This window comes from Anolis sagrei, chromosome 3 (genome assembly GCF_037176765.1).
Source record: "Anolis sagrei isolate rAnoSag1 chromosome 3, rAnoSag1.mat, whole genome shotgun sequence".
NCBI lineage: Eukaryota > Metazoa > Chordata > Lepidosauria > Squamata > Dactyloidae > Anolis > Anolis sagrei.
The window spans coordinates 148,069,719-148,097,652 of NC_090023.1; the positions used below are offsets into that span (position 1 = coordinate 148,069,719).

Consider the following 27,934-nt stretch of genomic DNA (forward strand, 5'->3'; position numbering starts at 1 on the left):
TGAGGGAGAACGTACGAAGCTGGAGGGAAACTTGCACCAGCGAGTGTCTTCAAGTCATAGGGGTTCTGTGTGGGAAGTTTGGCCCAATTCTATCATTGGTGGGGTACATAATGCTCTTTGATTGTAGGTGAACTATAAATCCCAGCACCAACAACTCCCAAATGTCAAGGTCTATTTTAAACTCCACCAGTGTTTACATTTGGTCATATTGAGTATTCATGCCAAGTTTGGTCCAGATCTATCACTATTGAAGTCCACAGTGCTCTCTGGATGTAGGTGAACTACAATTCCAAAACTCAAGGTCAATGCCCACCAAACACTTCCAGTATTTTCTGTTGGTCATTGGAGTTCTGTGTGCCAAGTTTGGTTGAATGCCATCATTGGTGGAGTACAGAATTCTCTTTGATTGTAGGTTAACTATAAATCACAGCAACTAAAACTTGCAAATTGAAAAATTCAACCCTCCCAACCTCACCAGATTTGGTCCAGTGAATGAAAATACATCCTGCATAACAGATATTTACATTACAATTCATAACTGTAGCAAAATTATAGTTATTTATTAGCAACAAAGATAATTTTACGGTTGGGAGTCACCACAACATTAGGAACTGTATTAAGGGGCCACGGCATTATGAAGGTTGAGAAACACGGTGTTAGGGGCATATCTGGGTTGTCTGGGAGCTCTTGTGGGATAATTTGGGGAGGGGCCAGTTAAAAAGTTTTCTTACTTCAAATGAGAACCCGTACATTAAAAATTACTTTCAGATTGTCAGCTACACTGTCCTTCTGTGTATCCGCTTGGTATTATATTCAATGTTTGGATTGTCTATTTCTCTCTCTTTTAAACAGTCTATGCTTTTAAAAGGTTTTAATTTTAATCATATTTTGTACACTGTAATTTTAGCTATGTTTGTTTTAAATGTCTTAAACCACCCTGAGTTCCAAAACTGGGAAAAGGCAAGATAATGACGATGATGACGACAATGATGACGATGGCAACAACAACACAGTTACTGTTGCCATGTAAAAAGTAAGCTTTTTCCACTCCCTCCACACCTGTTCTTTATGGTGAAAATGGTGTCAGCAGAAATCTAAACGAATAGTAACATTAAAAGAGCCTGTAAGAGAAGTTGAAAGAAGCAGAATACGTAACAAATCAGAGTTGTTCTCCAAAACACACTTTTAGTAAAAAAAATAAAACAATTATTCAGCAAGTTAATGATTATAGACAGCATCTGAGTAAGAGTACAAGAAATTCTGCACTTCCAGGGGAATCTTGGGTTTAAGCAAGCTGCAACATCACACTACAGTCCTAGGAAGAGGAATTATCTCCCAATCCAGAATGATGATTTTAAAGTAAAACTAAGATCCTTCAGTTTTCAAAGGCCAGAGCTAGAACACTAGATCCAAAATACGATTTTAACAAAAAATAAATTAATAAGTTGCTTAAAATATTACATCTTTGGATTTTATTGGGGGGGGGGGGGGAATCCCAAAGCAACAAATATTCAGAATGAAGAAGTTTCTGTTAATTTTTAAAACAGTAAATAATGGAAAGCTTAGAATTAGAATGCTTATGGTGTGCTTGCTTAAAAGAGTCCCAAACTTAAAATAGTCCCAAACTGGAGAGAAAATTATGGAAACACACCCAACAAGCAAGGAAGCAAGAAGAAGTAGCTTGTTTGTAAAGGAGGGGGAGCACATGTAAAGAGAAGGCAAAACAAACAGATGCTGAAGTATATCTAACTCAGGTGTAATGTCACAGATAAATCTTGAGCCCATAGCCCAATGTCACCAAGCCAATCAAATTTTGTGTACATAAGCACAAAGTTTAAAAAGATGTTTAGCACTCACAAGTATTTATATGTTGCCAATTTGGATTCTTTTCTCATTTCAGCTCCATCCAATGATTCTTATTAATTTAATGTATCATCAAAGATCATCAAGCTCTTTAGTTCCAGAGGTTGTCTGTGTGTTTGAGATAGAAGATGGATGCAGACATGTTTTCCTAGTCAGTCATCTGACTAGGTAAACCCATCAAGTGTGAAGTACAGTATTATCCTATCCATAGGATAATTTCCATATCACGTGAGCACTAAATTCCTCTTGAATTCGACATAAGAGTCTGTTACATGCTTGCTTGAAACTCACCCTCTCGAACATAACACGGGTACATACATACGTATTAACATTTCCCTTTCTGAGGCTCAGTGGCATACCCACTTGAAAATTAGCAAATATGAAACCTAGCTGAATGGCAGAGAAAACATCCTTGCTTTTGGAAAACCTCAGCAGAAAGGAACAGAACAAAAACAAAATCTGTTTTTAAGATCCATGTGAATCAGAACTCTAAAGAAGAGGAAAAAAATCCATAGTGGTGAAATATTACTTATTTACTAAAATATTCCTTAGCACCTGACAAATTACTTTATATTAATATGAAATACAAATTCTAACCCATGTGATCAATGAGATGAAGTGGAGATGCAGCTATTAAGAAATATTATCTACAATAAAGAATGAATACACAATTCTGAAATTGCCTTCCCTTCTCATCCTCGCTAAAATAAAAATGCAATATGGTGCCAATGTCCAAGTTACGCACTTGGTAAGAATGGCCACAACACCAGAACTTTTTATTAATTTCCATTTGCACACAAGTCACAACACAGTGAATCCAAATGTAATATCGGGCATGAAAACTCCAACTATGATTCTAACAGGATTAATGACAAAACAGCAAGAGACAGTCCCCTGAGACTCAAGTACCCAGTTATTAAGATGACATGCAGCAGGTATTTTTAACGCAAGACAATTTATTGCCAGAATCACAACCAAAGAAAGCAAGGCAAATCTGACAAAAATGCATACTTACCCTTTTCCTTTAAGTATCCAAGATTGCATCACGTCCAAAAATGTAGCCACAAGAAACCAGTGGGGGGCAGGGAACAGTGATTTCTCAGCATGATTTACAGGATGTGGATGGTCAGTGGACAGACTAAATATGCAAGTGAGCATTCATGCTTCACCTAGTTTGCTTGCAGAGAAAGCTTTGCATCTGAGTCTCAAAGACCTTCTCACGCGGCTGATCTCATCCATGAAACTGAAAGAGTATCTCGGTAGGACACTGCCAGCCTCTCTTTCAGACTCTTCTCTCTGACAGCCATTCTCTGGCAAGTGAAATGTCAAGAACCAGGCAGGGGCGGTGTTTAGAAAAAGAGGGAGGTGGAGGGATAAGAGATTCTCACCATCCATCAACCTCAAAACCTATTCAGCAAGTTGCTTGAATGGAGCCAGCATTTCATTCTCCATGGTAACTGAAGATGGAAGGAAGATGGGAAGAACGCAAAAGGAGTCATGTTAAGAGCGGGTCTTGGGAAAACAGGATTAAGACAGGATGGGAAAATTTAAAATCTCAGCCTAAGCCTTAGTTAACAGGAGAAAAAAAAGATATTTCTCTTTCCATCATCTTTCTTGCCTGGATCAAATTTTTCTGGGATCCCAGCAAGGATTTGGGGCACAGGAGATGAAATAATTGCCTGCTTTAACTACCCATAATGGAGAGCAAGCTGCTCCTTCCACTAGTAAAACAGAAGATATTTGCTTCCCACTTGCTTTGGCATCAGTGCATAATAAGGAGTTGGGGTGCGGAGAATCCCTTTAACATTCAGCTTTTTTAAAAAACAACAAACCAAAAACATTCTTATGAAAAATACTTTATAGAAGAACAATTAGTATTCTAAAACTACATATAAGGTATAACAATATGCAAACAAAAAAAACCCCAAACAATCTAAACATAAATCAACATACAAACATACATACCAACTACATTATTTAAGACAATTACATACCTAATAAGAGGAACATATATGACTCTTCACCTGCCAAATGCAATTATATGTTTTCTGCTACACCAGTGGTTCACAAGAACAAAAATATGGTCTGTGGCCTCACCATTGCTACACCGTTACCTCGAAGCCATGCAGCAATGAGAGCAACCGGTCTCCCAAAACACTCTTATAGCGCTGAGGCAATGGGAATGTTGGGAGGGGAGAGCCTGACTACACATGAAAGATTACTACTACATCAGCTCTAGATTATTAAATATGGTTTTCTGAGAATGAACAGATGGAAGGTATATGTTCTATATCAGAAACTAGAGCTGATGTGGTCTAGCCAATGCAATTTTCTGAACCAGCACCCCAAATAACCAAACCAAATCTAAAACTGACCAAAAACCGATTTGTAATCCTTTTGGTACTAATGTTGGAGAATGGTCCATGGCCAACGTAGTCCCTGTTCAAGTGGTCCCTGGTCAAAAAAAGGTTGGGAACCACTGGTCTACCTTAACTGGGTCATAATGTTTTATTAGACAGTCCATTTTTCCATTTCTGGGCACATCACAATCTAGTAACAATTGTCATGTATTGAAACAATCTTTCAATTTCTTCTCATCTTCATCCTTCCAAAATCCAAGAGGAATTGTGGTTTCAATTGTATTTTAATGTTTAAAGTCTCTTCTATCTATTTACAGACCTGAGTCTACTACATAGAATAAAAAGTTCATTTTTGCTGGCACTAAAATAAACATTCCAATAATTCTAGCAACACACATTATTTATGCACGGATACCTGAACATACTTTAACAAGGATATAATTTTTAAAAGAAAGATTGTTGTACTCTTTTTCAAATATTACACTCTAAATTATACCAAATAAGCTATTTAAAACTTTGCCGTTCTAATAAGATATGAACACACCCAAAACATAATTCCATTATTTCATGAATTCATTTCCCCCCTTTCATATCCTCCAAGCAGCTCTATTGTATGCTTTCACAGGAAGTTACCATATACTCCAATTGGAGAATTTTGCCAAATCCTAGATGGACAGATGGACAGATTAACAACAGACATTCTCCCTGCTCTTTGAATATTATCACATCTGTCTTCAAAACTCTGGTTCCTTCTATATATTTATGTGCATAAACTTGGAAATATATCAACAGCAGATTGATTAATTGTTTACCGTTTCTTAAAGAGTTATAAATACAGACAAGAGAGTTTCAAAAATAAGTACACAGCAAGCTCTTTGTGAGAGCTCTAATATACAAACATAAATGTGATTTTTTAAAATAGTATTTTTTCCATTATTAAGAACATTTCATATGAGGTCTTTATTCCTTGTTATTATCTCAAATCTAAAACCTGAAATATTTATTATCCCTCAGTGGCTACTGCAGCATCTTATGTAGTTCATCAGAACAAAAGGCTGATGCTATCTTCAAAATGACTCAATAATCCAAACTATTTTAGACCACAATGATTTATTCTCCATATTTTATACCATTTTTTTCATTTGAACAACATTTCAAAGAATTTTACGCTATAAAACAATATAAAGCTGAACTAATGCCATGTAGTGGTTTCAGCATTTGACTATGGCTCTGGAGATCAGAGTCCAAATCCCTCCAAACATGGAAACCCAATGGATGACCTTGAGATAGCCACACTCTTTTAACCTCAGTGGAAAACAACAGAAGCCCCCGTGAACAAATCTTGTCAACAAAACCCAAAGATAATGTTGTTTTAGAGCCATTATAAATCAGGATTGATATGAAGGCACACATAAAATAATAAAATAATACAATAATAAAATAATACAATAATAAAATAATACAAAATAAAAATATTTTTAAATTCCTAATGGGCCAAATCTAAAAGCAAACATCTAAGAAATATAATTTGAACTGCAACCAAAACAGAAAATCAGCAATATGCTGGGTTATAAAAAATTGAAGGACAGTTCATGGAGTCAACAACAAGGTAACCTAATTATACAAATAGAAGACTACAGGAATTATTGGTTTCTGCTCAAAGAACAACAGAATTACTATCATTTTGTGTTTTAGGAATTGTAACAGAAAGCCATCATTATTCTATTCCCCATCCAGCCACATAAAAAGTCTTAAAGATGTACAGCTGAATATGCGTATTTGAAACAAAAATGGCACCCACTGCTTTGTTTAAAATAACCAACAGAAGCTTTGTATAAAATTTGTTCAGCCCATTTATATGTATAGTTACTTCAAAGTAAAGTTTACAATTTTCAGTGGGACATGCATACAGATAAATCCACAGTCAGATTCTGCCTAATTCTATTAGTGTTTGTTTAGAACCAGTTTCACTGATTTCAGGGGGAAAAAACATATCCAAAGTAAATGTGTGTTCGAGTCTAGCCTTAATAATGGAGAAGATTACATTAGAATTTTATATTTCCACAATATCTAACAAACCAAACGCAGAGCTCAAATAGATCTTCCATTTAAAATGCCATGAGACATTTTGGGAGCTAATTGTACATATTCTTAGTGGAGAAAATACAGTTTGAGGTGAGGATCAATGTCAGCTTTAAAGTTCTCTGACAAAGCAGAATGTAAATATATATCTCAAAGTCGGAGCACATACCTTTCTTAGACCAACTTGCTCCGTCACCAACACAGAATTGACAAGTTGATTTGTTTGGCAAAATAAACACCCTCCCTTAAGATAAAAGGAAAAAAAGGTACTGAATTCGAGATTTATAGGAAAAGAGAATTAAAAACTTATATATAGAAGTTTATTTTCATACAAATATTAAGTGTTGTCACTGGTGAGCACATGCTACAGCAAAAGGGAATACAGTTACCCAGACTAAGAAAAACAATTCTTATATTTAAGCCCTCTAAGATAATAGGCATCTAAGGCTTTGTAAAAGATTGAACACCATACAGCAGATAAGAAAGATAAGTAACAGCAACTGTCACTTGATAATTTTTGCAGCTCTTTAGATAGTCCAAATTTCACTGTAAAGTTCCCAAATCTTTCTTATGCATGTTCAGATTAAGTTGGCAGTTAACAGTTATTCATGATTTAGTTTTGAGATAAACCTGACTGCCTTATAGAAAGAGGAGCTATGCCACCTCACCTAGAGATTATTTAGATTTACAGTGGCAGAGAAACAGGGAGGAAGGTGTGGGGAACTATTGTATTATTAACTGTTGTGTTGTTGACTACCATCAAGTCCTTGACTTGTGACAACCCTATAAATGAGAGACCTCCAAGTCACACTGTCACCAATAGCCCTGCTCAAGTATTGCAGATTCAAGGATGTGACTTCCTTCGTTGAGTCTATCCATCTGGAATGTGATCTTCATTTTTTCCTACTAGCTTCCAACTTTCCAAGCATTATTGTCTTTTTAACATGAGTCATGTCTTCTCATGATTTATCCAAAATACAAGAGCCTTAGTTTAATCATCTTGGCTTCTAGATAGACTAGTTCAGGCTTGATTTGTCCAAGAACCTATTTATTTATCTTTTTAGCAGTCCTGCATATGCATAAAACTGTACTCTATCACCAGTTTTCAAATAAGTTCATTTTGTTCCCATCAACTCCCTCCAGTTACTAAGCTTTCACAACCATACACAGACACTGGAAATATGATACAGTAGCATAAACCATCCTAACTTTAGGACGTTATCTACTTTCTTCAGAGCTGTACTTCCTAGTCTTCTTTTGGTTTCTTGACTGCAGTCTCAATTTTCATTAATAACTGAGCCAAAGTATGGAAAACCTTGAACTATTTCAATGTCTTCATCATCTAGTTATGTAAATCGGTATCATTAATCACTATATCTATGTTTGTTTTCTTAAGGTTCAACTGTAAACATCCCTTAGAACTTTTTGCCTTGACTTTCTTCAGTATTCATTCCCGATCTTTGCTAATTTCTGCTTGTAGTATGAAGTCAGCTGCATATCTTAAATTGTTGATATTCCTTCCTCCAATTTTCAGGCTTCCTGTCTCCCAGACTACTCTTGTTTTACATAAGATATGCTCAATGAACTCAATAAATAAAATGCAGTTGGAAACTATTCTGTTCAATAATGATGATGATGAAGAAGAAAAATTTTATTTATACCCCACCCCCTCTCCCTGGAGGGACTCAGGGCAGCTTACAGCAATCAAACAAATACAGAAAACAATATAGCAATAAGCACTATACAACAAAACAATTATTACTTAGTACAATTAAAATGACATAAGTATTAATAAATAACACGCTAAAACTATCTTAAAAGAACAAGATGATTTTCAAATTGTTGATATTGTCTATTACCCAGAGTATAATTACAAAATGATTCCTATTGCCTCTTCCTTTCTTGAATCCAACTTGGACATCTGGCCTTTCTCATTGCATATACGGTAAAAGTCTTTGTTGTAAGATTTTGAGCATCACTTTACTTGCACAGATTAATACAATGATCATGTGGTTATAGCAATCACTGGTGTCTCCTTTCTTGACAATTGGAAGTGTGTTCAATTTGTGAGCCATTGTTTTGTTTTCCATATTTGTTGAATTTATGGAATTTATGAATTTTCCAATTTAGTTAGAAGTACAGTAGATTATTCTCTGTAGCGTGAAGCAACTCAATTGGTATGTTACCTATTCCTGATGATTTCTTACTCCCAAGTGCCCTGAGTGCAGCTTCCACCTTGTTCTCTAAAAACATAAGACTCATGTTACAAAGTTTCTCCCTTGAACAAACCTGTCATTCATTCTGTTATATATTTCTTTTTCTGTGTACTGTTTCCACTGCCTTTTTATTTATATTTGCTCATGTAATGATAGCATCTACACTTTAAAAAATTATTTGATTTATATGATCATGTGGAAGATATCTCTTCTTCTTCCCGTTTTGGTATCCTCTTCTATCTTTCTGCATTGATTATTATAGTAGTTCTCTTGTCCCTTTGTACAAGTCACTGAACAGTTGCATTCAGGTTCTGACCCTATTTCTGTCACCCTTTACTTTGGTTTCTTGTGTATCCTTAACTGCTTGAAGAGTTTAATTTCTAATCCATTGAGAAATCTCTCTCTAGCATATTTTGTTTATCTCATAGACAATGTCCATGGCATCTGTCCAGTGCTTTTCTTGGACTGATCAATTAGGCTTTATCTTTATATACTATGTGGGTGTTGTCCAGCTTGTATTTGGCAAGATGGTTGATTTAGGATTTTTTCTTTAGCTTTACTCTTATTTTTATATTAGTAGTCTGTGCCACAAGCGGCATCTAGTCTTGTTTCTGCAGAAAGAATTGAGCTTTTCCATCTTCTGGTTCTAATTATATAGTTTTTTGTTTCATATATTGGTCATGAGTGGATTATCATGTATACAGTTACCCCCTTTGTTGTTCAAAGAATGTATCTGTGGTATACAATCTGTTGGTCTTGCAACCTGACCTTAGCAGGACTGCTGATTACTTATTCATAGGATCATCTTACAATGAAGTAAACTTGAGGGCCATTAACAACAGTTTACAAATGGAGTATGCTTTCAGCTAGCCCTATCTTTTTATTTCATATTTAAGAGAGCCTTGTTAACTGAAGGACAAAGTCAAAAATGCTTTGAATTGTGTATTAAAGACTACTATTAAAGGTTTTATTTTGCATAAGGTTTAATGAATTCTAGTGAGCTTCATTAGATAAAACATGGTGCATTGATATTCTGATGTTCTGCTTGCTGCAACAGATTTAACAAAATTGCCCTCTGTGGATATTTAAATAATTTTTTAAAAAAAACTATTGTTTCCCCCTGTTAACCATTTTAGCAAACAAATAAAAATGGACCTTATATAAAATACACCAGACAAAAGGTCCAAATACACCTTTGAAAGCTGTCACTGTCTGTCTGTCTGTCCGCCTGTCTTTTGGCTGCCCACAGTTATCACAAAGTTAACTCTGGTCAACAGTTTAGCCCTCCATTTTTAAAAAATACAAAAACACAATAATAACAATTAAGAAAATATACATTGCATAATTTATTCTAAGGGCGAAATTTAGGCTTTAATGATATTGGTGCACTGCATCAGCAGCTGCTTTTTTCTCCCTATGGTTGCACAGTTGTAGCTAAGGAAGGCTGACAAAATTGTCTAGAGGCTATTTCTGCAATGATTGTCTGCCTGCCTTCTTTAGATCCATGCTGTGTTCTCTGGCTCCCAACTCCACTATCGGACGAAGGGGACTAGCAAAACAATACCTCCAATCCTGAAGATACGGGAACAGAGGCTCCTTTTACAGATGTCAGCTCCCAGATAAATAGCCTGTTGACAGTTCTAAATGATTTATTTTCTGTGGTAGCCTCACACTTATGAAACACTCTTCTCTAAGGATATTTGTTTAGCACCAAGACGTTTTTGCTGTCAAAAAATGCTTCATTTTCCCAGGCATTCAGACAGTATTTGTGATTTGACTGTTGTGTGTTGATTCTCCAGTTTTCATTCTAGCTTTCAGGGAAAGATGATTTGTGACAATATTTTCATATTATGCTACTGGATTTACATTTTAATTTGAAGATTTGGTGATGGCAATTTTGTTGAAGGCCTCCCCTTCGCAGTGCTCGTCTTGTTTTGTAGTCAGAACTGCCTCAACAATTCTCTGCTTCAGTCTCATCCCAAGGCTCTGTTTGTACAGCCTTCTCACTTTGTTTCTCAATAAGTGTGAGGAATGTTAATGGAATATTACTTGTAAAATTGCAGTTGTCCTGCATATGCAAGGATTCTGGACCCAACCATTCATGGCCTGAAAATATCCCACAAAACCATCCCCAAAAGCACACATTGATATTCGCCATTTTATATAAAGGACGTCATTTTATTATGCCATTGCATATAACAGGTCTTGACTATCTATGGATTTTGATATCCAAAAGAGATCCTGGAACCAAACCACAGAGCATTCTAAGGGCCCGCTCCATCTGTCTGTCTGTCTATCTATCTATCTATCTATCTATCTATCTATCTATCTATCTATATACCTACCTATCTACCTATCTACTTTGTTTATAGCCTGTCTTCCTCCTAGTATGAGGACTCATTGGCTAACTGCATGTGAAAAGCAAGAAGGAATGGGGCCACACTGTCTTAACTATATCTAGTTAAGAAAGAAATACTCTATATAATTATATGTGCTGACTTCCTTAATAGGATGCAAAAATATACTATGTATATGTATGTGCAACTTATACAGATGTTTTCTGAATAATATGGATGTGTAAAAAGCCATGTCACATTGACATGCAGGATTATAGGGTTGAGGACCATTGTCTAACCTTCTGCCATGCAATTAAAGCACTCCTGTGAGACAGCCATCCAACCTCTACTTAAAGACCTCCAAAGGAATGTTCACCACCCTCTGAGGCAGTCTATTCCACTCCCGAACAAAACATTGTTTCTAATGTTTAGTGGGATTCCTTTTCTTGTTATTTGCATCCATTGGTTTGTGTTCTAATCTCTGGTGATTGAGAAAGAAAGCTCACTTCATGTTCTAAAAGAGATTCTTCCAGACCATCTCTCTCAATCTTGTCTTCTCCAAACTAACATACCTAGCTCCCCAAGATGTTTCTCATAAGACATTTTACCATCTTGGTCACCATCTTCTGAACACATTCCAGCTTGTCAGTATCATTCTTGGATACTGGTGCCCAGAATGGGACAAAGTATTCCAGGTGAAGGCTAACCAAAACAGAATAGTGTAGTAACAAGAGCTCCCTCAATCTGAAGACGATATTGCTGTTGGTGCAGCCTAGAACTGCACTTGCTTTTTTGTCTAATGTTGACTCATGTTCAGGTTATGGTCTACAAAGACATCCAGATCCTTTTTACATGTAGTGCTGTCAAGCCAGGTCTCACCCATTTAATTCATTCCATTGTTATTGCATAAAAGTAGTACCTTACATATTGATTACGTTAGCTCACGTTAGTTGACATTCATTATGTTAGCTACATTAAATGTGCATGCTCAAACACACCTTCAAAACAAGGACAGGTCACCCAGTGAAGGGGACAGCATTATAATATACCACTGCAATTCCACTTCCTCCTCCCAAGTGCTTAACCCAAGGTTCTACTGCGGAACATATCACACATTAAGCAGAATTAGACTTGGAGGAATGGTTTCAAAATTGGAGAAAGCAACATCAATAATTTAAGAAAGCCAGATGGCAGAAAATGGCAAAAATTTAGTGGTTACTGAAGAACATAAAGAAAGAAAATGCAGTCAGATTTACAGTTGAACATTAAGAAAATAAAAATAATGACCACAAATAACTTGAATAACTTTAAAGAAGATGATGAAGTCACTGAAATAATGCAAGATTTTCCATACTTTAGCTCAGTCATTCATCAAAATACAGATTGCATTCAAGAAATCTGAAGAAGACTTCAACTTGGAAGGACAGCTAGGAAGGAACACTAGACAATCCTGAAGTTAGAATTCCCAATTTGTATGTAAGAATGTGAAAACTGGACAGTCAAGAAAGTGTGGAGAAGAGTTTTACAGATACCCTGGCATGTTCAAAGGAAAAAATAGCCGTGTCCTAAAAAAACAAAGGCTGGACTCCTACTAGAAGCCAATATGACTAAGCAGAGATGCCAGACTTTGGATATATCATGAGAAGTCAGGACCTCTTAAAAAGATAATGCTTGTAAAGGTAGAAGGCAGTAGGAAAAGGGGAACACCACATTCCAGATGGACAGCCTTAAATCTGCAAGAACTGAGCAGGGCTGCTGATGGGGATCTCTCATTCATAGAATTGCCACAAGTCAACGATTAGATTGACAAGGTAACAATTATCAACACTTTCCACCACTTTCTCTGAAATTGTACATCTAGATAGTTTCCCAGTGAATCAGTATAGCCCATCTTTCTAGAAGGAACGAGATTGATTGTAAACTGAATCATGAGTAATTGTTATCTGCCAACTTAATCTGACTATCTAGAGATTATGAAGTGAGCCCTGAATAACTAGCAAGTGGCAGTTGTTATTATGTCTTATCTGCTGTTTGGTGCCTGATCTTATGTTCAGCAGTGACAACATCAAATCTTTGTATGAAAAGAAACTTCTAAACAGACTTCTACTTTCCCTCTACTATAAATCTCTAATTCAAGACTCTTTTCCCTCTTTTAGTTTAAGAAGGTTTATTTATTTTGCATCACAAACCAATTTACCAGTTCTGTGCTGGAGAAGGCATGGCTCACTGTACAAGACAACAATGCTCTGTAAAACAGAAGGACCATCTTGCAGATGGATGTACTCAAAAGATGAGAAGGGTTGTTGATGACAGGGAGAGTTGGAGATTTCTCATTCATTGAGTTGCCAGAAGTCAAAGTCTGTCATTATTAACTTGATGGTAATTAACGAAAATAACTATGGAGTCAGGACAACCAGCTATCAAAACAACACACACACACATAGTGGTTTGATGCATTGTAATGTTTTTGCCAGTGTTAAGATGCTGGATTTTTCCAGGGATTTTTTTTGTTATTGTTGTTATCTGTAGTAAGGATTATGTATAAAAATTATATTACTCTCCCCATACATTTCTTGAATCAAATAAAACACACTCTGGGAAACTAGCTTTTCTCTGTGTTATGGAACGATATATCACATTGGACTCAGATGCCAGAAAGAGTAATCACAGGACAGGAATAATCTTACAATGTCTGAATTAAAGAAGTAAATGGAAACTATAACTGCACTTACTGCTATCATCTCCAAATGCCAGAAGCAAGTGGCTATTTTAAATTACCCAGCATCCGAAAGATACAAACCACTGTATAAAAGAGATTTTCAAAAACATCAATAAAAACCTATAGCTCTAGAAATAGGAAAAAATCACAAGAAAAGCATTATGTCCTACATAGCAGCCTGGAGTTTGTTGCTGTGCTTTGAATGCTCTATCTAGCCACAGAGTTATGGCTTCTATTGTGTAAGAAAAAAGGGCAACTTTGCTCTGATAAATGTTGAAGAACTTGCATAACCATGATTGAAAATGTGTGTTTAAAAGATTTCATGGGCAAGAAGATCATGATTAGGGGTGCCATATCTTCTTCCATCCTTTAGATTTTCACTCTGACTTCAGAACAATGAATTATAAGAACTTCAAAAGCCTGCACAGTAATCCCAGTTTAGATGTTTTCTGAATCAATCAGAAGCATCATAATCCTAAATGGATTATAAGCACTCATGCTATTTATTAATACAGCAACACTATCTGAATGTGCCATTATGTTTACCCATGGCTGTTATTCAGATAGGAGAGAAGTTGCCCTCGTTTCTTCCCTGGATAATAAATAATATCACAAAAAGGTAAAATTGCCACAATAAGCAAACAATGGGTGAACAATGAACAAACAAAAGACAATTGATTGTGAATGCCTGACATGCCAGAACATGTACAATAATACAATATTGTTTGCAACCAGAAACTAAGAGCTAAATAATTAGGTACATATCTAATGAAGATAATAATAATAATAATAATAATAATAATAATAATAATAATAATAACTTTTTCCCAAAAAATCAGTAGGCAAGCCAAGTTCTGTGAGTAATTTTTCCCCAGAGCATGCCAGGAACAAAACAAAATCAACCTAGAGAGGGAAAAAAACTAAGCTTTTAGGATAATCTGAAACAGAGATTGTCCAGATTTTCATAGTACTCAACTAATTAAACATCAAGAAGCATTATAGAAGTGTAACTCAATCCACATAGATATAACTAGAGAATCCAAAGCTAACTGTGTTTACCCTCTGAAGAGGGATGGTCATAATATTGGACGTTAATACATAAGGTTGCCAGGCTTTTTAAACAGCAGTAAGAGACAGCTGAACTTTATAATAGGCAGGGTTGTTGCCAACAAGATAGTTTTTTAAAAATTAATAAAACGAAGTATTGTCGAAAGCTTTCATGGCCGGAATCACTGGGTTGTTGTAGGTTTTTTCGGGCTATATGGCCATGGTCTAGAGGTATTGACGTTTCGCCTGCATCTATGGTGAGCATCCTCAGAGGTAGTGAGGATGCTCACTACCTCTGAGGATGCTTGCCATAGATGCAGGCGAAACGTCAATGCCTCTAGACCATGGCCATATAGCCCGAAAAAAACCTACAACAACCTAATAAAATGATAATGAAATTTTCACAATATAAACAAGATTACATTACAGTAATAAATCATAATATAAAGCCTTGCTTTTATCTCATTCACGCTCCCACCTCAAATCATAGATGCTTGCAAACTACTTCCTTATCAATCCCCTTATTAATAAATTATCTTCTACACCATTGCCCAGTTTTACTAATAATAGTCATATCCTCCCCTAGTCATTTCTCCAAAACCTCACATGATCTAAGAATGGTTTAAATCTGCTTTTGGTCTTGCACATATTGTTGATAAATGGTTTCTATATAATTTTGAACAAATTCTCCTTGATTTACCCTGCAAAGTGGACTTTTTCTCCTATTGGAATATTGGCTTAAAGTTCCTATACATAACATGTCCTAAATATCTGAATTCCCAAACACTAATTGATAAATTGGACATTTTAAAAGATCTAATCAGTCTTTCTTGGATATGTTTATAGTTTGATGGACTGTAATTTAGTTTGAATCCTGTTAATTCCTTCAGTCGTCTCCGACTCTTCGTGACCTCATGAATCCTAAATGCACCTGAAAAATTGTTTTGGATTTGATAAAAATAATAAAACATAATCTACAAATGAATGTACCTTATACTTATTTTTTAGTTTTATACCACAAATTTCAACATTTTTCTTTATTAATTATGCAAGCAGTTCTATTGCTAAAGCACAAAGAATAGGAGAGAATTCATTAGGTTTACTTCTGAGGAGACGTTTACTTCATTTGGCTATTTCCTAAGGCCCCTTCTACACTGCCATAAAATCCAGATTATCAAAGCAGATAACCCACATTATCTGCTTTGACCTGGATTATCTGCATCTACACTGCAAGATAATCCAGTTCAAATCTGATAATCTGAATTTTATATGGCAGTGTAGAAGATTTTATTTATTTAGGGCTTTTATATCCCATCCTATCTCAACCTCCCCAGAGGGACTCAGGACGGCTAACAAATCGGCACCCATGGTGCCCACATCAAAACATGAATATACAATTTAACAACAATATAATAAAACAGCAATATAAAGCCCCTTCCACATTGCTTTATAAAATCCACATTATCTGCTTTGAACTGGATTATATGGCAGTGTGGACTTAGATAACCAAGTTCAAAGTGGATATTGTGGATTATCTGCCTTGATATTGTGGGTTATATGGCTATGTGGAACTATCCTCAGTGGCCTGCAAAAAAGGAGTGATTTCCCCCTAAAGCTATTACGTCTGTTTGCCTAGAAGATAGTGGGGCCCTTCCAGACAGGCACTAAATCCCAGGATCTGATCCCTAGTTTTTTGTTTATCCCAGATTTTCTGGCAGTGGGAACGCATATAATCCAATAATGCAAAAAACCTGGGATCACATCCTGGGATATAGGGTCTGTCTGGAAGGGCCCTCGGACAAAAGCAGAAGCGGCCCAAAGTCCACTTCTGGATTTGAAAATCAGGCTATATTTTGTAATTAAGGCTCTGTAAAAGCATTAAGATCATTTATAACTCATTAAGGGAGTGATGCGAGAGGGATGAGAGAAGTAAATCAAAGATTAGGCATGCAACACACATTTCCGTATCACATGCAGGGAAGAAACTTTCCCAGTTTCCTGGAGGCTGGATTAACTCATACATTTCTAATTTTTTATTTGCATTCTATTTTGGATTAACCTGTTATTCTACTCATGCTTTCATCCCTGCCACAAGTCCTGGAGCAAGCTAGAAGTTTAAACAATTAAAAGACCAACTAGTTTATCCCCAGACTAATGACATATCTAAATATTCCTCTGTGGCATAACACTCAAGGCCCTACTCATAAAGAATGCCCATAAGGAAAAGATTAAAAAATAAGGCAGCCAGAGCAAAAGAAAGCAAAAAGTACTTGCACTATTATTTTATTGGTAGAAAAACCTAAGAGTGTACAAGACTGACCTTAGTATTATAACTGACACCATAGAAGGGTTATTTCCATAGAAGGCTTCTTTGCTTCAGGACAATAAAGACTAACAAGTTCCAACATAAGTATTCAAAAAATTTAATTCAATTCACTCAAAGTATGAAGTGTGATTTGAGAGGTAACAAATATTTTTCTACATAGATATGGTAGTGGATATTGTAATGAATGGTTTAAAGCAGTGGTTCTCAACCTGTGGGTCCCCAGGTGTTTTGGCCTACAACTCCCAGGAGTCCCAGCCAGTTTACCAGCTGTTAGGATTTCTGGGAGTTGAAGGCCAAAACATCTGAGGACCCACATGTTGAGAACCACTGGTTTAAAGCATTCCTTTTTGAACTGCCAATTCCAACCCTAAATAGGATCCCCTTGGCTCCCAATGTTGGAATTGTTGAAAATTTGGAAACAGTAAGTTTTCTGAATGCCACCTATTTATACAAATCCATTAGCAACAATGTGGAACATTTACAAATCAGTCTGTTTAGTAAACCTTGCAAACACTGCTTTAGTGTCAGTAAATGTTTGATTTTATACCTGTTTTATATTTATTTATATACCTACAAACCTGGGGTCATGTAAAAAATTTCTTGGCCAGAAAGGAGTCAGAAGTGGAAAAAGTTTAAGGAGAAGCCCTGGTCTAAAGGGGCATGAAAATGCTGATAAAGTATCTAGAGACTAAGACTTATGAACAAAATTAAAGAAAAGAAATGTGGATCTTGGAGATGAGAAAACTGAAGGAAAGGGCAATGTGGTAAGTATCTTCAGATATATGGACTGTTTTGTGGAAGATGGAGCAAGGTTGTTTTCTGCTGCTTGGGGACTCTCACTCAGGGGGTGTGGGCAGAGATTGGGTGAACATCTATCAGTGTGCTTTAACTGGGGTGGATCAGACAACCCAGGGTTTCTTTCCAATATGGTGAACTGCAAGAAATTCAACCTGTAGCAACATTACAACTTATGTATATATACATTCAAGGAAGTGCCCAGTAAGAAACAGCTGAATTACAATTTACGAAGAAATTGCAATTCTGCTTCTTAATGATGAACTCAGGATAGCATGTTTTTTATCTTAGTGCAGTTGAAAAGTAACAGGTGTTGTATGGTTTCTGGGCTTTATGGCCATGTTCTATCAGCATTTTCTTCTGACTTTTCGCCTGCATCTGTGCCTGGCATCTTCAGAGGATGCCAGCCACAGATGCAGGCAAAAGTCAGGAGAAAAATGCTGCTAGAACATGGCCATACAGCCAGTAAATCACACAATACCTCAGTGATTCCGGTTGTGAATGCTTTCAACAATACGTTGTAAACTAACTTATCAATACTAGAGTATCTTATCACTAACAATTGTGAGCTCATAAATTCAACATATATCATACACAAACAGAATTGTCCGTAGTTTTAGTACATTTATTTCCTCTTATCTTGCAACTTGGAATCTCACACAGGTGCACGCACACACACACATATACTGCAATACAAGCACATATGCTTGCCAATTTCATGCACCTGATGAAATAGAATTGGGTAATACTATAATTCGTTTATGAAAGTGTCACAAAACCCTTTTATGATACTGTGCTTCAGCTGCGTTTCAGGCAGGGTTTTGGCACCAAAACACTTTGGCTCTTCTGATGGATAAAGTATTCCAAAACACTTACTTTCAAAAGGGGAATAGGATCGATCCTTTCAGTTCTTGGCACTCCCTGAATTAACAGCGGTATACTTCCACACATTGTCCAAATTGAGAATCAGATGTGCTTCCACTCCTACCTCCATGACTAATACCAGATGAGTAATTACAGAAAAAAAACAAATGCTTCCACACAGTGCTATATTCCAGAATATCAAGAAAGAAAATCCCACAATATCTGCTTTGAACTGGGTTATCCATGTCCAAACTGCCATATAGTCCAGTTCAAAGCAGAAAATGTGGGATTTTATCCAGCTGTGTGGAATGGGCCTCAGTGGCATTTGCATTATGCTACCTCATAGGATTCAGCCTTGTGCACCATACTTTAAACTTTTAATACTCTGCAGAGAGAGTATTGTACCAGTGCTTGGTTGTGGTAATGAATTAGATGGAGGTCAACAAACATGTACCATTGAGGGGATATTAATGCTTTCCCCTGACATTCATTCAGAGTAAGATTCATCCTTTTCCAGTCAGGGATAGTCATTCATGCTTTTCTAGATGTACCGCCCCACTTCAAAGAACAGATTGGCAGGATGGAATGCTCCTTGTCTAAGCTTTGTCACTGGCTACTTCCATGGAACAGGCTACCTATTACCAGATTAGGAGAGTGAACCAGCTACACATGTTTATACTGTATCACAACAAACCACCATTCATTCAAAATACAGTGCTAGGTTACTGAACATGATTGGGCTTTATGATCTTACTAAAACAGTGTTCATTCATTTGTAGCCATCATGGTCCACTTCAAGGCTCAATTTAAAGTGTTTTTATCTTTGTTATTTGGGAATTGCTTGCCTTAAGCATGTGACTATTGCACACTAAAAACTTCAATAGAATAAAACAAGAGTTCTTTTACAGATTACATTGACATGAAATGGATAGTTATCATGGAAAGAATATTTGGGGATTCTGATTAGTTACTAAGAGTTTTCATCAGGGATACTAGTCTGGTGCCTACTTCAATATAATTTTGGCACTAGGGCAATAGTTGACCGGCTTCCTGAAACCCTTAATTCAATTACCTTTATCTCTTGCTCTTTTATAAACATTACTGCTTTTGTGCTTTAGGCTTAAAATGGTTTATTCTCCTTCTGAGTTTTATATCACATGAACTCTGCATTAGTAACTCATTATTATTATTATTATTATTATTATTATTATTATTATTATTATTATTAACTTTATTTATACCCCGCAAAATCTCCCATAGGACTCAATGCGGCTTACAAAGGCCAAGGCTGCCACAATCAACAACATACAATACACAATAAACTCATAAGCAAATAATAAAACATCAAGCAAAACAATAAAATAGTAAGACAATGACACCGTGACACAATTAAAACCAAAGGCCGGGCCAAATGTAATGGACAAAATTTAAAATGCTGAACTTGACAGGTAATATGTAGAGGTATATGGAGGTAGGTGCAATGTGCTGATAATCCTGAGTCTCTAGCAAAGTGCAATTGGGACTTGAAACCAGGAGTTTCCTAACTCATATAGAAAGAAATTCTACAAAGATATATACAATAGATAAAACACCAACTCCTACTACCATATGGGAAGAAATTCAACCAAGGTATACAAAACAGATAAAACACCAACATGTACTGTCACATGATTTTTTATCTCATACAGAGATGAAAATTAAAAACAATTTAACCTAAAGGTGCTAGAATATTGGCGAGGAGGAAAAAATAAAGAAATCCTTTTTTGTCCTATCTTCCGAAGAGGATCATATCATCCTGAACACAATGATCTTCTCTGGATTTGGAAGTTTAAATAAGAATAGTACTGTATTTCTTCAGTTCTAAGATGCACTTCCCCCCTATATAAACATCTATAAAATGGGGTGCATCTTAGAATCACAGGTGTATCTTTGGCCTTTTTTTGTAGCTGGTGCTGAAATTAGAATGCATCTTACAATTGATGGCATCTTGGGATCTTAACATATTAGGAAATACTGTTTCTGAGACTGAGAATGATTTCGAACAGGTCCCATCACATGACGTTTGCCCCATTTTGTAAGTATTCCATCGGAATACACCTGCAAAGTGTCGCAGAAACGGATTATTTGCAGACAAAATTCTAATTGGGTTTTTTTAAAAAATACTATGGATACTTCTGTTGCTGAGGTGCCGTTTTTGTGCGTGATAGGAAAATCTGTATGCATTCCATCAGCAACAATAATTCTTAAAAGATCATAGAGTTATGTAGGGGGTGCTTTGAATGGATTGTGTTACCTTCTGTGGTGTGATGAGTCAAAGAGCAGTTTTTTAAATAATAAGAATCGTAATAATCAGGTGTGATGAGGAGGGTATGCATCCCGTCTCAATACAGTATGCATCCAGTCCTAAAAAAATGGGATGCATACTGATATAAATAGATTATATCCCAATGTGATAAGGTTCTTAGAATTGAAGAAATATGGCAGCAGCAACAACAACAGCAGCAGCAGTTGTGGACTCCCTTAATACTTAAACACGACAGTGAAGAAATTGGGGGGGGGGGGGGGGGACTCAGCTTGAAAACATAGACAACTTCCGGCATCCAGACAGCAATTCTATGCTACCAATGCCCTTGGGCTCAGACTAAGCAAGTTTCTATGTTCCTAAGTGAGGTAATAATATTTGTATGTGAACTACTATTCAAGCAGTGTCCTATATGCTGCTTCAGAGGAATGCTCTCTGAGAGGGGAAGAGTATTGCTTTCCTCACATTACAAACAGAAAGGAGAGCCCTGAGGCAGAGAGCTTCAGGCCACTAAAGAAGTTTAAAGAAGAGATAGGAAGGGAGGGCTTACGGTTTGTTACTCCCTGCTAGAAAAACGGTAATAAACATTGGGATGCACTTACAGCACACGTGTCATACTCGGGGCCCTCCATGTCACTTTTATGTGGCCCTCCTCCAGATGCTGGACAACAACTCCTGCATTCCTCATCATGAAACATCATGACTAGAGCTGATGGGAGTTGAGATATAGTAACATCTGGAAGGCTGCAGCTTTTCCTGTTTAGTCAGGAGAGTGGGGTTTGGATTTTACAGTGGTTCCATTCCTTTCTGAAGGGCCGTACCTAGAAGGTGGTGCTGGGGGACTCCTGGTTGAAGCCCCTGCCATTGACCTGTGAGGTTCCTCAGGGTGATATGCTGTCTCCCATGCTGGTTAACATATACATGAAACCACTGGAAGAGGTTGTCCGGAGTTTTGGAGTTTGGTGCCACCTGTATGTAGAAGATGCCCAACTCTACTACTCCTTTCCACCTAATGCCGAGGAAGCTGTCCTGACCTTAAGCCAGTGTGTGTCATCAGTAATTGACTGGATGAGGGCAAACAAATTGAAACTTAATCCAGACTGGTCAGGTGTAAGGCAGACCAGGGAATAGGGAGCCAGCGGGTGCTAGACATGGTCACACACCCCCTGTAGACACAGGTTCGCAGTTTGGAGGTCCTCCAGGACTTGGAAATGAACCTGGAGGTACAGGTGTCAGTGGTGGCTGGGAGAGATTTTACACAATTGAAATTTGTGCACCAACTGTACCCGTACTCTGAGAAGCCAGATCTGGCCACGGTGGCACGTGCCTTAGTGACATCCTGTCTGAAGTACTCTAAAATGCTCTATGTGCGTCTGCCTCTGAAGAGTGCTTGGAAACTTCAGCTGGTCCAAAGAGCGGCAGCCAGGTTGCTCACTGGGGGTGGCTACAGAAAACAGACACCCCTCCCCCCGGTTGCAGCAGCTCCACTGGCTGAGAGCTTGTTCCCTTGCACAATTCAAAGTGCTGGTTATGATCTTTAGAGCCTTAGAGTGTTCAGGTCTAGGCTATTTGTCTGAGAGCATCCCCTTGTATGAACCTGCCCGGGTCCTGAGATCTCCAACAGACCCCTCAACCTCTGAAGACACCTGTTAAAGGAGCTCCACTGGCTGTTTATCTTCTGGTACCAATTCAAGGTGCAGGTTCTTACCAAAAAGGCCCTAAATGGTTTGGGACCCGTCTACCTGTGTGACCATGTTTCCGTATACGAACCCAAATGATCTCTTTGATCTTCCGGAGAGGCATGTGAGACTTGTGGGGACAAGGGAGAGGGCCTTCTCTGTGGTGGCCCCCTCTGGAAATTGCTCCCCAGAGAGGTTAGGCAAGCCCCCACTCTGGCATTCTTCAGGAAGAGCTTGAAAACTTGACTGTTCCAGTGTGCCTTCACCGAATGTATGTACAATAATCCCTAGACTTGACCAATTGTTGCAGAATGCCCTCGGAAGCACTTTATTCCTCCCGTTAGTATAATCAACCCTACTTTATCCTTCAGATCCCCTATTCAGATATATTACATTGCTATCTCACCCAGTGTTTTAATTTTTAATTCCATTAGAATTGGCCCTGTCCACAGTATTTTACTTCTGTTTTTTAAACATCATGATTTTATATTGTTGATGTGTTATTTATAAGAGGTTTTGTATTGTATTTTTATTTTTACATTTTATTGCTGTGTTCTGTTATATTGATGTATTGTATTGCTGGGCTTGGCCTCATGTAAGCCTCCCCGAGTCCCCGTGGGGAGATGGTGGTGGGGTATAAATACATTTTTTTTAAAAATAATTATTATTCTTATAGATGTGGGCTACTCCACTGGACCGGCCACGTTGTCCAGATGCCCGACCACCATCTCCCAAAGGAGTTGCTCTGCTCCAAACTCAAGAATTGAAAACGGAATGTTAGTGGGCAGGAAAAGAGATTTAAAGATGAGCTGAAAGCCAACCTTAAAAACTCTGGCATAGACACTGAGAACTGGGAAGCCCTGGCCTGTGAGCGCTCCAGCTGGAGGTCAGCTGTGACTAGCAGTGCTGCAGAATTTGAAGAGGCATGAATGGAGGACGAAAGAGAGAAACGTGCCAAGAGGAGGGCACGTCACGCCAACCCCAACCAGGACCGCCTTCCACCTGGAAACCAATGCCCTCACTGCGGGAGAAGATGCAGATCAAGAATAGGGCTCCATAGTCACCTACGGACCCACCCTGGCAAATTATCCTACTCGGACAACGAGGGATCGCCTAAGTAAGTAAGTGGGCAAAACGTCAGGAGATAATTCTTCTGGAACATGGCCAATCAGCCTGGAAAACTCACAGCAACCCAGTGATTCCGGCCATGAACGCATTTGACAACGCATATATATGCTGTTAATTATGTTTAATATTGTTTTAATACTTGTATATTTGTAGATTTAAAGTTGTATTGCAATGCTTTTAGTTGTGAGCCGCTTTGAGTCTCGGTAGGGAGAGAAAAAAGAAAGGAAAGCTTAGAGAAGGCAATGATGCTGGGGAAAATGGAACGAAAAAGGAAGAGGGGCCGACCAAGGGCAAGGTGGATGGATGGGATCCTTGAAGTGACTGGCTTGACTCTGAAGGAGCTGGGGGTGGTGACGGCCAACAGGGAGCTCTGGCGTGGGGTGGTCCGTGAGGTCACAAAGAGTCCGAAACAACTGAACGAATGAACAACAACAAAGGGAGAGAGAAAGCAGAATATAAATAAACATAATAATAATAATGATAATAATAATAGCCAGGATTTTGATTTGGGGGGGGGGGGCTGAGTCTGAGTCTAGGGTCTACCCTAGCAAACCTTTTGTATCGTTGCCCCAATACCCCCATGCATATGGGATATATTGAATATGGTGATCAGATCATGATATGAATAAACATAACAAGGTTCTTGTAGATTTTTTCGGGCTATAGGGCCATGTTCCAGAGGCATTTCTCCTGGCCTCTGGAACATGGCCCTATAGCCCGAAAAAACCTACAAGAACCTAGTGATTCCAGCCATGAAAGCCTTCGACAATACATAAACATAACAGTTTAAATAATGCACCAGTAAGGCCTTTTCGCAAACCACCATGAGAATTTCGGCCGCTACATGCCTGGATGGATAGATAGATAGATACCAGGCTTGTGGATAGGTTAATAATAATTATTAGGATGCTTGGCTTTATAATGCCCTTTCACCTTTCCCCGACCTCAGAGTCACAAGTGCAGGTGGGTTGCCATTCCCAAGACCCCTAGTCCGCGTGGGGATGGGAAGTGTCGTTCAGGAATATCTGGGGGCCCAAACTGGGTACAAACTAAAGAGCACACTATTGGGCAAAAGTGATTCCAGCTGGCCTTGTGTATCCACGGATCCCACTGACTCTCTCTATGCAGGCCCTTTAAAGGCAGACAACCATGAGGCTGAGGTGGAGATGCGTTGGGCATCTGAGAAGGGACGGAAAGCATTTGTCAGAGAAGAACTTCGTTGCCTCTGAAGGACTGAGATCCCGGGAGCCTATGAATCTCAGCATCTGGGCAAAGGGCTAAGAAGGCGTCCTTGTTGTTGTTATTGTTGTTGTTTCCCGCCACGAGAAGCCGGTGCCTGGGCTGCGAGGGGCTGCTTTCCGGGCCTGGCTGAGGCACCTCAGCGCGGCCTGCCCCGTCCGTTCCCCGCCAAGGGCCCGGCCTCCCGCTCGCTCGCTCGCTCCCCACCTGGCCCGGCTCACCTGCGTCGGCGGAAGCGAGGGAGGGAGGCTTCCCTCAGGCCAGCCCGGCGAAGTCCCACTAGGTTTGGCCCTCCCCGGGACCCGTCCGCGCCGCCCACGCGCTCCGGCTGCCCTCAGGCCGCGCGCCCGCGACCCCGCGCCGCCCCGACGCCGCCGCCATCTTCCGCTCGGGAGGAGGCAGTCAAAGGGCGGAGTCAACAATAAGCCACGCCCCCCGATGAGGAGTTGCCAGCTGCAGGCCGCGAGGCTGAGGGGCCGCGCGCCCACAAAAGGGAAAGGCCTCTACGAAGCGCGCGCGACCTGTTTACCCTCTGTGCGCTTAAGACATACTAATGGCAATGGCGGCGAAGGGAATGAGAAATCATGAGGGGAAGCCAGCCTTCTCTTCTCCCTCCGCTCCAGCCGCCCTTCTGAACGGTTTATAAAAGCCCTTTATAGTTCACCTAAGCCCCTGACCAGCTACATCTTCACTGCAGCCATGACGCCATGAACCCTAGGAGCTGGCAGCTTGTCCAGGGTTTCCATGCCACTGAACCCAAGTTTGGCCCGGCTTTCCTCTTGTCAGCTGCACCCTGCCATATGTTTCTGAATCCAGGCTCTGACCTGGATGGAGGGAGTCTGCACTGCCACGTCATCCAGTTCGAAGCAGATTTATTTATTTATCCTGTCAGAAGCGAATTGAGAATACAGTTTGAATGCATTAAAGAAACACCAATAAAGTCACAAACTTGCAATTATACTACATTTCCTTTGATCAGAAGCTGGCCACTTGGAGTGCCTCTGGTGTCCCTGTGAGAAGGTCCTCCATTGTGCATGTGGCAGGGCTCAGGTTGCTTTAGAGTAAGTGGTCTGTGGTTTGCTCTTCTCAGTGTTAAATGAACCCCCGCCCCCGGGCAAAATTATTTGTTCCCTTCGTTCCTGCAGCAGAGAGTTCCAAAGGCTGCAGACACTTAAAGTGTAATTGTTTGGCTCTGCACATGTTCAGACAATCAGGAAACTAACTACAGACTGCTTATGATCCCTTAATAAATTATTATTATTATTATATTATAACTTTATTTGTACCCCGCTAGCATCTCCCGGAGGACTCGATGCGGCTTACATAGGCCAAGGCCTCAAAAACACAATACAACAATACAATACCTAGAGCAAATTAAAAACAGTTAAGCAAAATAAACAACAACAATAACAGTACATTAAGACATCAAGACACTATAAAACTGGGCCAGGCCAGAGAAATGGGTACAAGATTAAAAGTGCTGATGTGGCAGGAGGTATGTAGGATTATAAAGTAGGTGCAGTGTGCGGTGTGCAGTGATCTTAGTTCTACTAAAGTGCTTCTAGGACTTGGTATTGGAGGTTCCTAATCTGAAAAGGCACATCGGAACAGCCAGGTCTTCAAATTCTTTCTGAAGACTGCCAGCAAAGGGGCCTGTCTAAGATCTTTTGGGAGGGCGTTCCAGAGTCGGGGGCCACCACAGAAAAGCCCCTGTCTCAAGTTCCCACCAAGCGCACTTGCGACACGGGCGGGATCACGAGCAGGGGCTCTCCAGATGACCGGAGTGAACGTGTGGTTTCGTAGACGGAGATGCGGTCACGCAGGTAGGGTGGTCCCAAACCGTTCAGGGCTTTGTAGGTAAGCACCTGCACCTTAAATTGGGCTCAGAAAATAAACGGCAGCCAGTGGAGCTCCTTGAACAGGAGGGTTGACCTCTCTCTGTAATGAGCCCCGGTTAACATCCTGGCTGCTGCCCGTTGGACCAGTTGGAATTTCCGAGCCGTTTTCAAGGGCAGCCCTATGTAGAGCGCATTGCAGTAGTCCAATCTAGAGGTGACCAAGGCATGGACCACCCTGGCCAGATCAGCCTTCGCGAGGTACGGTCGCAGCTGGCGCACAAGTCTCAATTGTGCAAAAGCCCTCCCGGACACCGCCGACGCCTGAGCCTCAAGCGTGAGCGATGAATCCAGGAGGACACCCAGACTGCGGACCTGCGGCTTCAGGGGGAGTGTAACCCCGTCCAACACAGGTTGCCACCCTATACCCCGATCCGGTTTGCGATCGACCAGGAGGACCTCCGTCTTGTCGGGATTGATCTTCAGCTTGTTCCTCCTCATCCAGATAGACACAGCGGCCAGGCACTTATCCAGCACCCGAGAGGCCTCCTTGGAATTCGGTGGAAAAGAATAGTAGAGGTGACCAAGGCAAGGGTTACCCTAAACCAGGGGTCCTCAAACTAAGGCCCGGGGGCCGGATACGGCCCTCCAAAGTCATTCACCCGGCCCTCGCTCAGGGTCAAACTAAGTCTGAAATGACTTGAAAGAACACAACAACCACAACAATCCTATCTCATCAGCCAAAAGCAGGCCCACACGTCCCATTGACATACTAATAAGTTTATATTTGTTAAAAATGTTCTTCTTTTTAATTATTGTATTGTTCTTAAGTGGATTTTTTCGTACTACAAATAAGATATGTGCAGTGTGCATAGGAATTCATTCATGTTTTTTTCAAATTATAATCCGGCCCTCCAACAGTTTGAGGGACTGTGACCTGGCCCTCTGTTTAAAAAGTTTGATAACCCCTGCCCTAAACTCTGTGCCCTTTCCTTGCTGTAATGTACCTTTCCCAGCCACCAGGCATGTAGCCAGGGGGGGGGGGGCTCGGGGGGCTTCAGCCCCCCCCCCCCCGAAATTCTCATGGTGGTTCGCGAAAAGGCCTTACTGGTGCATTATTTAAACTGTTATGTTTATTCATAT

General features: G+C 39.4%; 1 protein-coding gene across 4 annotated transcripts in view; it reads right to left on the reverse strand.

The window, feature by feature from the left end:
- Positions 1–25,358, reverse strand: part of NDST2 (N-deacetylase and N-sulfotransferase 2) — an 83,727-nt gene extending 58,369 nt beyond the window's left edge. For 2 of the 4 annotated variants that reach the window (XM_060769166.2, XM_060769167.2), the window contains exons 1-2: positions 25,178–25,358; positions 6,475–6,549 (exon numbers count right to left, since the gene is read on the reverse strand). The gene's annotated coding sequence lies outside the window, so the exon portion shown is untranslated. Of the gene's footprint in view, positions 1–2,878; positions 3,158–6,474; positions 6,550–25,177 lie in introns of those variants that run through there. The other 2 variants (XM_060769168.2, XM_060769169.2) reach the window with 2 other exon arrangements.
- Positions 25,359–27,934: the final 2,576 nt, after the last annotated feature.